A 12,628-nucleotide genomic window follows, 5' to 3' on the forward strand; every position below is an offset into this window, starting at 1 on the left:
CATTGCAGCAGTACTAATCAGTAGCAAGGAAAAGTAACAAATAAAAACTATAAAAATGTGCTAAAATAAATTGGCCTGCAGCACTTGTAAGCTTCTAAATCAATTGGCTGCTAAAGGGTTAAGGATGCAGCCTGCCAGAAACTTTCAATATATTTATTAAAAAAAAGTACAGACACAAAAGCTTTGTGCACCGCTTACCAATGCAAATTTACTATCATACACATTTTAAAAAATAAAACCCTGAACTAGTACCTAATACAGCAGACTTGTCATATATAAAAAACCTGGTGTATATTTCCCCAAACATGTGCTTTCCATCTCAGCTATCTTGTGCACTTCCACACACATTTACACCAAGCCTCTGACAAGCGGCTTTAAGCATTATTTACAGTGCAAGACCAGCCGAATTAGACATCTCTATAAAATAGTTTTATACATCTGGTAAATAATTTCAGTACCAGGATTACCAGATCTGAACACAAAGGATAGACATTTTCAAAGGGTCATTGCGTCATGCTTGGTTTGAGAAGACAAGCTGAAAAGTACCTGAGACTTAACACTGACATTCTGAAGAGGAAAAAAAAACGTGGTTTGCTTTACTTTTAAGTCAACTTATTAGAGGCAGTTACCTTCAAGCACATCTGAAATCCATTTTAGCCTCCTATACTAATAATAATATGGACATTCGAAGAAAGCTACTATTTTAAGATATATGAACTATGGGAATATGGATTTCATTTAAAATGGACCATATGAAAAATAGAAGTTATTTTTCAAGGTATGTAGAGATTTTATGTTACATTATGGTCAGAATAATGAAAATAATGTCAGTTTGTGTCACTGTTTTATAAACCTTCCTTCTACTAACCACTATTAAGTATATGGGCAGCACGGTGGTGTAGTGGTTAGCTCTCTCACCTTTCAGCACTGGGTCCCTGGTTCGAATCCCAGCCAGGGCACTATCTGCAAAGAGTTTGTATGTTCTCTCTGTGTCTGCGTGGGTTTCCTCCCACATTCCAAAAACATATGAATATGCTAATTAGCTCCCCCTAAAATTGGCCCTAGACTACAGTACTTACACTACATAATATAGACATATGGCAATGGTAGAGATTAGATTGTGAGCTCCTTTGAGGGACAGTTATCGACAAGACAATATATATATATATATATATATACACTGTACAGTGCTGTGTAATATGTTGGCGCTATATAAATACTAAATAATAATAATAATATGTCTATTAACAACTTAATCATAGCTTTATAGATCAACAAGTTATTTTTCCTTTGATTTTGCTTTAAGATACTGGTACATCCCCATGGTCCAGTTTGACATGTCCTTCTGAGTTTGCCAAGAACTTCTTTATGTCCAGTAAAAAGTAGCAGTGCATAAACACTGGCAAATAAATGAGCAAGAGCCAGAAACATCTTCAGCAAAGGCAATCCAAGCACTGGCCTGTAGTGCCAATTGTTCTCAGGAGCACCACTTCACTTTTTGTTGAGGGGGTAGGGGGTTTGGTTGAGATGCTGTTAGTCAGGGGGTGGCTTGTGACAGTGGGCCTAGGGTGGTAAAAAGTACAAATCCGGCCCTGTGCTTTGCCCTCTACCCATGAGCCTTTACAAGAAAGAATAAATTGAGGACAGCATCTATCTTCTCTCTTCTGCAAGTTAAATCTCAATCATGGGTCCACAGATGTCTTGGGCAAAACAGTCCACTTTAACCTCCTTAGCGGTAACCCCGTGTGTGACACGGGGTAAGCCGCCGGAGGGTGCCGCTCAGGCCCTGCTGGGCCGATTTAAATAATTTTTTTTTGCTAAACGCAGCTAGCACTATGCTAGCTGCGCCAGCACCCCGATCGCCGCCGCCGCGCGCCCGATCGCCGCTATCCGGTGCGGCGTGCCCCCCCCCAGACCCCGTGCGCTGCCTGGCCAATCAGTGCCAGGCAACGCCAAGGGGTGGATCGGGTCTCCCAATGACGTCCCGATGTCGCTGACGTCGGTGACGTCATCCCGCCCCGTCGCCATGGCGACGGGGGAAGCCCTCCAGGAAATCCCGTTCTTTGAACGGGATTTCCTGATCGGAGATTGCCGAAGGCGATCGAAGCGGGCGGGGGGATGCCGCTGAGCAGCGGCTATCATGTAGCGAGCCCTGGGCTCGCTACATGATTTAAAAAAAAAATTTAAAAAAAACTGCTGCGCTGCCCCCTGGCGGTATTTTTCATACCGCCAAGGGGGTTAAGCAACAAATGACACATTCTTTGCTATATCTGTTTTCAAAGGCATTTGACGTGTCCATTTTCAATCTGCATATATTTGCATACAATTAACAAAGATTGCATCAACTCTGAATTATTTTTATCTCATTGACCATGCCTAGTTGTATGTTGTGTATGATCTGTGTATCTGTTTATGTATTTATGGCAACGTCTGTTCTCTTTACCATATGCTTTATAGTTTCAGAGAAGATGATAATTCTATATAAATAATAATAAGAAGAAACCTGTAACCATGGCTACTACAGGAAGAACAGACTTCAGGCATGACTTGCATCAGTCACACCCAGGGCAGTTTCTAGGCTAAATTGCACCCAGGGCGAGGGTGTAAAAATTGCTCCCCCCCAACCCGGTGGACGTGCGAACCTTCACTCTTTAGGGACAGTTACACAGCCACAGGTCACAAGTAGATCTGCCTACTTACTAGTGACCAGCTGCTCATCCAGGAGGAAGCAGGGACCAGGAAAACACACAGCCGAAGAGAGCCCAGAAAGCCGACTCCATGGGCGCCGCACACTGACAGCCTGCAGTACTGCTACAGGACATCAGGTGTCATCAGACGGTGGTGACGTGATGATGACTTGACGTCTGATGCAGGCGGCCTATGAGGAGTCAAGAAAGGTGATTGGGCTGGTAATCTTCTTCTTCCATTTGACTGCACCGCGTCCGTGATGTCCTTCTGCCTGCGCAGAAGAAGGGGGTTCTTCTATTTCCCAGTCTGTGCCCAGGGCGGTCGTCCTGCCCGCACTGCCCAAGAAACGGCCCTGGTCACATCTACTGTACCATGTTAAAAGCTACTGCAGGCACTCCCACCAACACCTGTAAAAATTTGGTATAGAATAAATAAGGGATAACCAGTGGAGTAGCAATAGCGTTGCAGAGGTTGCGACCACAACGGGGCCCATGGATCAGATGGGCCCACTAGGGGCCCTCCTTCAACCATCTTATTAGCTTCTCATTGGTGAGCAAATGCAAAAGATAGTAGTGGGTTGGCACTGCAGTGTGGACACAGTTCAGCTGTAGAACGTGCATTAGAGGGATGATATGCCCCTCCTCTTACAGGCCCTTTGTCAGCGTGCTCAAGTTGATAGAGGTGGTAAGTTGATGTGGAGCTTAGAGAAAGAGCAAAAAACAGAAAAAAAAACCTGGCACTACTCTCACCTCTCCCCCTTCGCCTCACTTTTATTTCTACTTTTATTCCTTTCTTTGTTCCTGATGCCCGAGCGAACAGAACTGCCGTGCCCCTTTTTGGCCACAAGATGGAATTTTCTCTCCATCGCGGCCATTTTTATGCCTTGCCGCCGCATTATGCTTAATATAAGCTGTACGCATGCACCAATATGGCATACATACTTCCTGGTCGGTAGGTGTATTTACGTACGCGTATGGCTAGACGCTTATGCGTCATGACGTACGCGTTCGTATTGCGGAAGTTAGGGCGGTGCTAACACGAGACACGCCGGCTTTCTGGAGCTATTTAGCCAGAAGCCATTTGCTCTGGAAACTTAGCCTCTGTAGAAGTGCAGCTTGTGCGTGAAACGGCCGTCAGGCATCCTGTACCCGGCACCCACCCACATCTACAGCACCTCCTCACTCATCCTGGTATGTGCATTTATTTTTCATGCAACTTTGTGTAAGAATGTTTATACTTTTTTTGATACTGATCTTTTGCAACAATAAATGAAGCCACTACAGCAGTGCCAGTTTTTTTTTCTATTTTTTGCTCTTTCTTTAGGCTCCACAGCTTTTCATTGGTGCTATGATGATAATGAACATCTCTATTGGTGCATTGCATAGTCTTCATTCTTACCAAACGGTTTCCTTACTCTGATTACACCTCTCTGACACTGCAAGTGTTCTTGGTAGGTTTTTGGGCTCCATGTCAATAGATTGCTTGGGGCCCCATGTGAAACTCGCACTCAGGCCTCAAAGTCCTTAGCTACGCTATTATGGATAACTAAAGAAATAATTCACAATAATCATTAACCACTTGAGGATTGCAGTGTTAAACCCCCCTAAAGACCAGGCTATGTTTTACTTAATTGGCCACTGCAGCTTTAAGGCCAAGCTGCAGGGCTGCACAACAAAGCACACGAGTGATTCCCCCCCCCCCCTTTTCCCCCCACCAACAGAGCTCTCTGTTGGTGGGGTCTGATCACTCCACCGTTGTTTATTTTCTTTTTTATAAATATTTATTTATTTTTTATTAAAATGCCTTTTTTAATTTTTGTTCCCCTGCTCCCTTCCTCCCTCCCCCCGCCAATCAGGGTGATCAGCTGTCATAGGCTTCAGCCTATGACAGCCGATCACTGCCTAGCCCATGGAGGGGTGTGACACGGCTGTCACCAGTACAGCGCTGCTGCCGATCACAGCGCTGTAATGTAAATAGACGGCAATCACGCCGTCTAACAGTCTCCCGAGTGGCAATAGCCGCTCTGAGACTGAAGGCGGGGCGGTGCTCCGCCCCCCAAGCAGGAGATGCGTGCGCAGCCTGCGCGCGATCTCCTGCAATAGCCGGCTCCAGGACCTGACGCCAATTGGTGTTGGGCAGTCCTGGGGCTGCCGCCGCAGCCACGCCCATTGGCGTGGAGCGGTCGTAGAGTAGTTAAAGAGCGCATAGCTATTGAATCCTTGTTAAACCCATATACAGGGGAGCTGTACTGCGATGATATAATAACAATTAAAATTTGAGAATCGCAGACTATTTCTTCTAAGATTATTGAATGCTTTATTGACACAATGGCCTCGATTCACTAAAGGGTGCTAAGTGTTAGCATGCCAGTGAAAAGGCACTTAGGACACGAAAATGGCTGCTTCACACGCTAATATGTGCGCAAGCATTTGCGCATGCAAAGGTTAGTGCTTCGCGGTGCGCGCAAAACGTTGCACCATTTGCGCACAAAATAGCCTGAAAAGCTATTTATAAGCGAACGGTGCGACGTTTCGCGCGCACTGGTGCAACGTTTCGGGTGCACCAACTTAACGCGCGATCAGTAACAGCTTTGGACGTGCAAACTACTTAGCACCTAGTTTGCACTTCCAAAGCTTTAAGGCGTGCTAAAGCATCCTTTTGTGAATCAAGCTCAATAAGTACAAAAACCCCTACAAAAATTCCCCCATAAAAACATATACACGGCGGTATCCAACGTGCCCCTCGCTCTCACAGCCGGCTGTGTACAGCAATCACACCACCACACACACCAATCATTTGGCCAATGTCACACCAATGTCTAAATATCCTCGTCAGGACTTCAATTGCACAGGAGACCAACAGCAAAATGACTGCTGCTACGTTTAAATAAGGCTTGCTTATTCTGCACAACAGTTCAATGCACCTCACAGGTAGCGATGACACACACAAAGCACAGTTTTACATGTTGCCTATGAATCTCGGCCCACATGGGCTCTTACCACTTCCATGGATATTTCCTGAGATTCCAGCCAATGCTGCAGGTTATCTTCGGGCAGTGCACTGCTCTATGCATTTGGGTCCACGCTGTCATTTAGTAAGGACCTAGTGCTGTGCTGCACGTTGTATCACGCTATCCTGCGCAGGTTCAGAGCGATGGGGCTAACGTCACACAATGCTCTCCACCACTAGTATCGCTTCCCAATCAAAGCTTCGTCAGGTGTGTGGTGTGATTGCTGTACACAGCTGGCTGTGAGAGCGAGGGGCACGTTGGATACCGCCATGTATCTGGTTTTATGGGGGAATTTTTATAGGGGTTTTTGTACTCATTGGGCTTGATTCACAAAAGGTTGCTAACACAGGTACACCTAAAAGCTTTGGACGTGCAAACTAGGGTGCTAAGTAGTTTGCATTTAAGCAAGCATTCAATATTATTAGAAGAAGTCTAATAGAAATCAGTGTGTGTGCTGGGATAGGAGGGATGGAGGGGCCCAATTTGGTGTCTCAGCCTTGGGTGCTGGAGGACTTTGTCCCAGCCTGGATCAGGTGTTCTGACTTAAAGAGAAACCATGACCAAGGATTGAACTTTATCCCAAACAGTAGCTGATACCCCCTTTCCCATGAGGAATCTTTACCTTTTCTCAAATGGATCATCAGGGGGCTCTGTATGGCTGATATTGTGTTGAAACCCCTCCTACAGTGTGATGTCAGGACCATGGTGCTGACATCACACCATGGCAGCCTTGTTGCATTGTGGGAAATAACAGCTGTTTCCAACTGCCAAAAAAGAAAGCAGCAGCTACTCCCAGTGACACCACCTGGGGACAGTAAAATGTCACCATATGATAAATGTCAGAATGTAAATTAGGGAGAGGAAAGATTTTACAATAGGCAAACACTGACTAAATCATTTATACATAATTATTGTAAAAATTAAGCACTTTAGTTCATTACTTTATTTTCACTAGCGTTCCAGTGAAGTGAGGATACGGAGGCAGCCATATTTATTTCCTTTTAAGCAATACTGGTTGCCTGGCTATCCTGCTGATCCTCTGCCTCTAATACTTTTAGCCATAGACCCTGAACAAGCATGCAGCATCAGGTGTTTCTGACATTATTGTCAGATCTGACAAGATTAGCTGTATGCTTATTTCTGATATAATTCAGACACTTCTGCAGCCAAATAGATCAGCAGGGCTGCCAGACAACTGGTATTGTTTAAAAAGAAATACATATGGCAGCCTCCATATTCTTTCCACTTCAGTTGTCCTTTAAAGAGGAACTTCAGCCTAAACAAACATACTGTCATTAAGTTACATTAGTTATGTTAATTAAAACAGATAGGTAATATAATCTCTTACCCACTCTGTTTTAAAAGAACAGGCAAATGTTTGATTTCATGAGGGCAGCCATATTTTTGGTTGAAAGGAGGTGACAGGGAGCATGAGACACAGTTCCAAATGTCCTGTATGCTGATCACCCCTCCCAGGTGCTAGGCAACGTGAATAACAACATAAGAAATCCCATCATGCTTTGCACAGCACCAGGGTAAAAAAGCCCGGGCAGATTTCTTTGATGGGTGGAGCTTAGCTAAAAATGCAGCTAAAAATGATGCTTTGGTAAGAAAAAAGTTCTGATGCTGTGAATCTGTTAAAGGAGAACTGTAGTAAGAGGTATATGGAGGCTGCCATATTTATTTCCTTTTAAGCAATACCAGTTGCCTGGCTATTCAGCTAATCCTCTGCCTCTAATACTTTCAGCCATAGGCCCTGAACAAGCATGCAGCAGATCAGGTGTTTCTGACAAATTTAGACAGATATGACAAGATTAGCTGCATGCTGGTTTCTGGTGTGATTCAGACACTTCTTTAGGCAAATAGACCATCAGGTCTGCCAGGCAACTGGTATTGCTTAAAAGGAAATAAATATGGCAGCCTCCATATCCCTCTCACTACAGTTCTCCTTTAAAGAAACACCAAGCTTTTCAGTTCTGCTGAGTAGATTTTTAGTCCGGAGGTTCACTTTAAGTCTGACTGGATACGCCACATGCTTGTTTCAGGTTGTGACTCAGACACTACTGACACTAGAAGATCAACAGGACTGCCAGGCAACTGGTATTGTTTAAAAAGAAATAAATATAGCAGCCTCCATATCACTCTCACCTCAGGTTCACTTTAAGCTGTATAGACATATCTTCTATAATGTTTCATATTGCCAGTCAAAACATACTATAGGTAGAAAAGTCATTCTGTATTTTTGATTACCATTTTACCTGATATAAGATGGTGAGACTCAAAATGAAGAGAATAGGAATTTTCACAACAGGGATCTAGTGGTGGTCAAAGTGTCAATCCATTTCTGCATATAATACTAAAGGAATCCCTGCAAAATATTACTGGAAGGTCAGTTGCATGCAATGTGATGCCAACTCTGTGGGAAAGATAAGTGACTCTACAAACAATATTTCTTACCAAACCAGGTCTGAGCTCCTTTTCCTAGATCCTGATGATATGACGTCAGTTTAGTAACAACGATATAGGAGACTTTAAATAGCATCATATTATCATGCATATGTCTGTAGTTTAGTCTGAGTTTTTAGAGTTCAGAAATGAACCACCCAAATAAATGAAACATAAACATGAGTAGTAACTGTGATATTTAAAATAAGGTAAAAATAGTTCAAGGAAAACAAGCAAAACCAAACATTTTATATAGTCATTAAGCTCAAATTTGGCTCTATAACCATATGACATCATGCACTAAACACTCCTGCTGTAGGAATTATAGTCAGTTTCATTTATTTAAAACTTAATTGCAATTTGAAAACATGTTTAGGGAGAGTCATTTACCAGCTCTTAAAGGAGCACTAAAATTAAAAACTATAAAATTTAAATACACGCAAACACGTATTTGTATAAGATGTTTGTCCCAGAGGAAAATGCACTGCAAATTAATTTATTTCTAGGTAGGTATCACTTACAGAAAGTGTTTTTACTCAAATGGTTCTGACCTCTTACCAATAGGTTTTGGAGTAGTCCATCTCCTCACGGGGGATTCTCAGGGTTTACTTTATTTTCATAAACACTGCGCAGTATAACTGCCAGAATCGTGTGCCAGCAAGTAGGCAGCCCGTCCAATATCTTTGCTGCGATCCTTGCCAGGGAGTGCTTTTAGAAGAATAAAGGAAATCTTTAGGTTACCCCATGAGACGAAGTACTGGTCCAAAACCTGTCAGTAGCAGGTAAAAACAAAGGTCAAAAACAGTCTTTAAGTGACAGCTAGGTATGCACACCAGATATTGCCTGTCGCTTGGTATCTTCATTTGTTAATGTGAGTACAGGTGTTCTCCCACACCCTGTTGGATTACTTATGACCATCCATGATTGTTCTTCTATTGCGGTGTCTGCATCTCTTGGTTATCCTCCTCTACATACAACATAACAAGTCCCAATCATTGTCTTGAGAAGCCTTCAGGTGTGTACACATGCTAGATGGAACTTGGCCAAGGCAGCATGTGTACAGGCCTCCCCTGAGCTCAATTAAAGATCCAGGACATTGGATCTTTTAAATGACAGAAACCAAGTGCATTGCTTTCCTCCTTACCTCTCCCACCAGAAGCCACTCCCTCCTCTGATGTGCATCATCTCTCCTCCCTTCCACAAAGAAACAGATAGCTCACTCTACTTCAGCAGATCAGACAGCCAAACTGTTGTCTGAGGGATCAAGTACCAATCCCTTCCAGCAATAACAACTGTGCATGTCTATGCACTGTTATTATCAGCCAATGAGCTGTGCAGTGGTGGCTGAGCCTGAGCCATGAATGGATCTCAGCTGCAGGCTGCAGATACATTGTTTCCTTATCTTTGAATGCAGGAGATGGGAGTTCAGAGTGTGTTAACAGGCAAAAAGAGAGAAAGATAAACAGTCTGAAAATAATAGTGTTGTGCTTTCTGGGGATTACTGGGGATCAGGACTGGACACCCCAGGCAAATGTCCAGGGTGAAATCTGAAAGAAGGGAAACCACATAGCTATTCTAATTACGCTGTGCTTTTTGGAATTCCTATAGACACTGCCAATTAGCATAACAATATGAAATGGCAGGTGCTATTAATGTTCTAATTTAGCTTGTTTTAGATTTGGTCTGTATTGATTGGACTCCAAGACAATATGCCTGTAAAGACTCAGACTATACATAATCTGTGTAAGTTTTCTATAACAATTATAGAAAGTGTTGGTTTCTGGGAGTTTGGGCTGGTGAGGACTAGTATCTGGCCTTGTAGTCATTTGTTTATCCTTTTGAGGAACAAGATCATTTCTGTATATATTCTATTATTTTGTGATTGGTATTGGCATAACTAATTAGGTTAGAATGCACAAAATTGTGGTAGTGGGGGACAAAAAGTGCCTTAACTGGGACACCAAAATGGTAAGAAATGGCCATGTTGGGGATAGTGGCACTTCCGTGGATCCATACAGAGAATGTGCACCTTACTGCAGCCCTCACTCAGCCTGAGGCAGGTGTCCGCCTAGGGCGCAGTGTGGGGTAAGGGGGGCAGCGGGTACACTGACACAGCAATGGGATGGGGGGCCAGACTCCTTCCTCCCTATCCTCAGCCCCCCCCCCCCCTTCTGTGCACCCCCTCCACATTGCAGGGCTTCAGTGCAGCGGGCAGCATTTGCAGGGAACACTCACCTCTCCAGTGCTTCATACAATAGAGGTTCACGTGCCGCTGGTGTTCTCCATCTGCAGCACCGCTCACCCTACTTCTTGATTAACGAAAATAGAGTGAGCAGTGCGGCAGACAGAGAAGCCAGGCAACACGTGGATCTCTTTCGCATGGAGTTCAGACGACGTGAGTGTTACTTGTAACCTGCGATCGCTGCCGAAGCTCTGCCATGGGTAGGGGGAGCACAGAAGAGGGGCCCAAGGAGAGGGAGGGAGGAGTTGGCCCCACTGCGGCTGTGTCCGTGTCTGCTGTAATTCTAGCCTCTTGCAAAGCTCTTTGGGAAGAGGGGGGTGGCACCTATACCTGGCTACCTATAATGGAGGCACCTATACCTGTCTACCTATACTGGGGCATCTATACCTGGCTGCCTATACTGGGGGTCACCTATACCTTGCTACCTATACTGGGTTCACCTATACCTGGCTAATTACACTGGGGCACCTATATCTGGCTACTCTTACTGGGGGCACCTATAACTAGCTACCTTTACTGGTGATACCTATACCTGCCTGCCTATACTGTGGTCACCGATACTTGGCTACCTATACGGGGGTCACCTATACCTGGCTACCTACACTGGGGGCACCTATACCTGGCTACCTATACTGGGGGCACCTATACCTGGCTACCTATACTGGGGGCTTCTATACCTGGCTACCTATACTGGGGGGGCTACATCTGGCTACCTAATTCTGGGGGCCAACTCTGGCTAACTCATACCGGGGGCTGCCAAATATCTCATAGCAAATAGCGTATACTTATGGGTATAGCCTATGGGTGCAATTTTGACCCTCTCACCCTGGAAGCATTTAGACTAGAAACTGCCCTGCGCTCACTTCTCACAGACAAGCAGTAAGACCAGTGGGTGCTGACAGTTTCTAGATGCACCAGGAATTTTTCTTGTGAAGTGCAGTTGGGTCAGAGCACCACTGGCATGTACTTCTTTCTTCTGAATGACATGTCATGGCCTGCTTCCAGAACACTGGGAATTAGGCTAAAAGACACCATGTGAAATCATCTCTGAATTTTCTCCAACGATCCCTGAGGATCACCACGTGTAATATCAAAAGCAAACCCAGCAAACCTGGAATGGATTAACTAAGCATTGTCTGCTTACAGGTTGTAAAAGATTATACCCATCACTTGGATCATGAGCAGGGAATGATTACTTAGTTGGTAACATGATTTCTGTCTCATGCTGGTTCCTGCAGGGATTGTCATTGAGATGCTATGAAAATTTTATGCAAATGTATGCAGTCTGCAAATCATCCAATATAATACAGCAGTCGCTGCACTGCATTGCTATCATATGGTCTATTTCCAATCTGTATATTTTTTGCTTATATTAGTATAAGATTTGCTTTAGCTTGGAATGATTAGCATAATAATCAATGACCATCTCTAGGCTGTATGCTCTGTTTCCCCAGGTTGTCCTAGATGCTGTGGATGCTGTATGTACGATATTCACAAACATCTTAGCAATCCTAACTATGGTCCTATATGACCCAGGTAATGATGAAAAACCATATCCACTTAAAGAAAACCTGTAACGAGAAAAAGTTCCCCCATCCTCCTGTGTCCCATGGCGGCGGCGATTAAGCTCCTGGAATGGCAGGGATGTAAATATTTACCTTCCCGGGCTCCAGCACAGGCGCAGTATTGGCTCTCGGCTCGAAGATAGGTGGAAATAGCCGATTACTGTCGGGCCGCTCTAATGCGCAGGTGCAAGTCTCCTGCGCCTGCGAAGTAGGGCGGACCCGACAGAGATCAGCTATTTCTGTCTATCTCCGTGCTGAGAGCTGCAACAGCTGGAGCCAGGGAAGGTAAATAAATGTAGCTTGTCAGGCTTATCGAGCCAGGATTGCGGGACTCTTCTGGGGAGCCAGCGCTGGATTGCCTGCAGCTACAGGGATGGGGGAAGCCTCATTGGGACCTCATATTTTTTTGTTACAGAGTCTCTTTGACAATTTTTTATTGATCCATTTCATGATTTTTGGATTGCTTATTGTACCCCAGCTGGAGACCCTATGGGTGATCATTGAAGATACTTTAGGAAATCAGCCCCAATGTATGCTAGACACCATATTAAAGTGAGGAGGTGTGAATATGATCTAATTTTGGAAACATTGTTAAAATTCTTTGACAAATCTAAAGTGAAAATAGCATGCTAGTTCTCTCATACGCTGTGAAACTGAGCATGTTGGCATTTCTTCCTT

This window comes from Hyperolius riggenbachi, chromosome 4 (genome assembly GCF_040937935.1).
Source record: "Hyperolius riggenbachi isolate aHypRig1 chromosome 4, aHypRig1.pri, whole genome shotgun sequence".
Taxonomy (NCBI): domain Eukaryota; kingdom Metazoa; phylum Chordata; class Amphibia; order Anura; family Hyperoliidae; genus Hyperolius; species Hyperolius riggenbachi.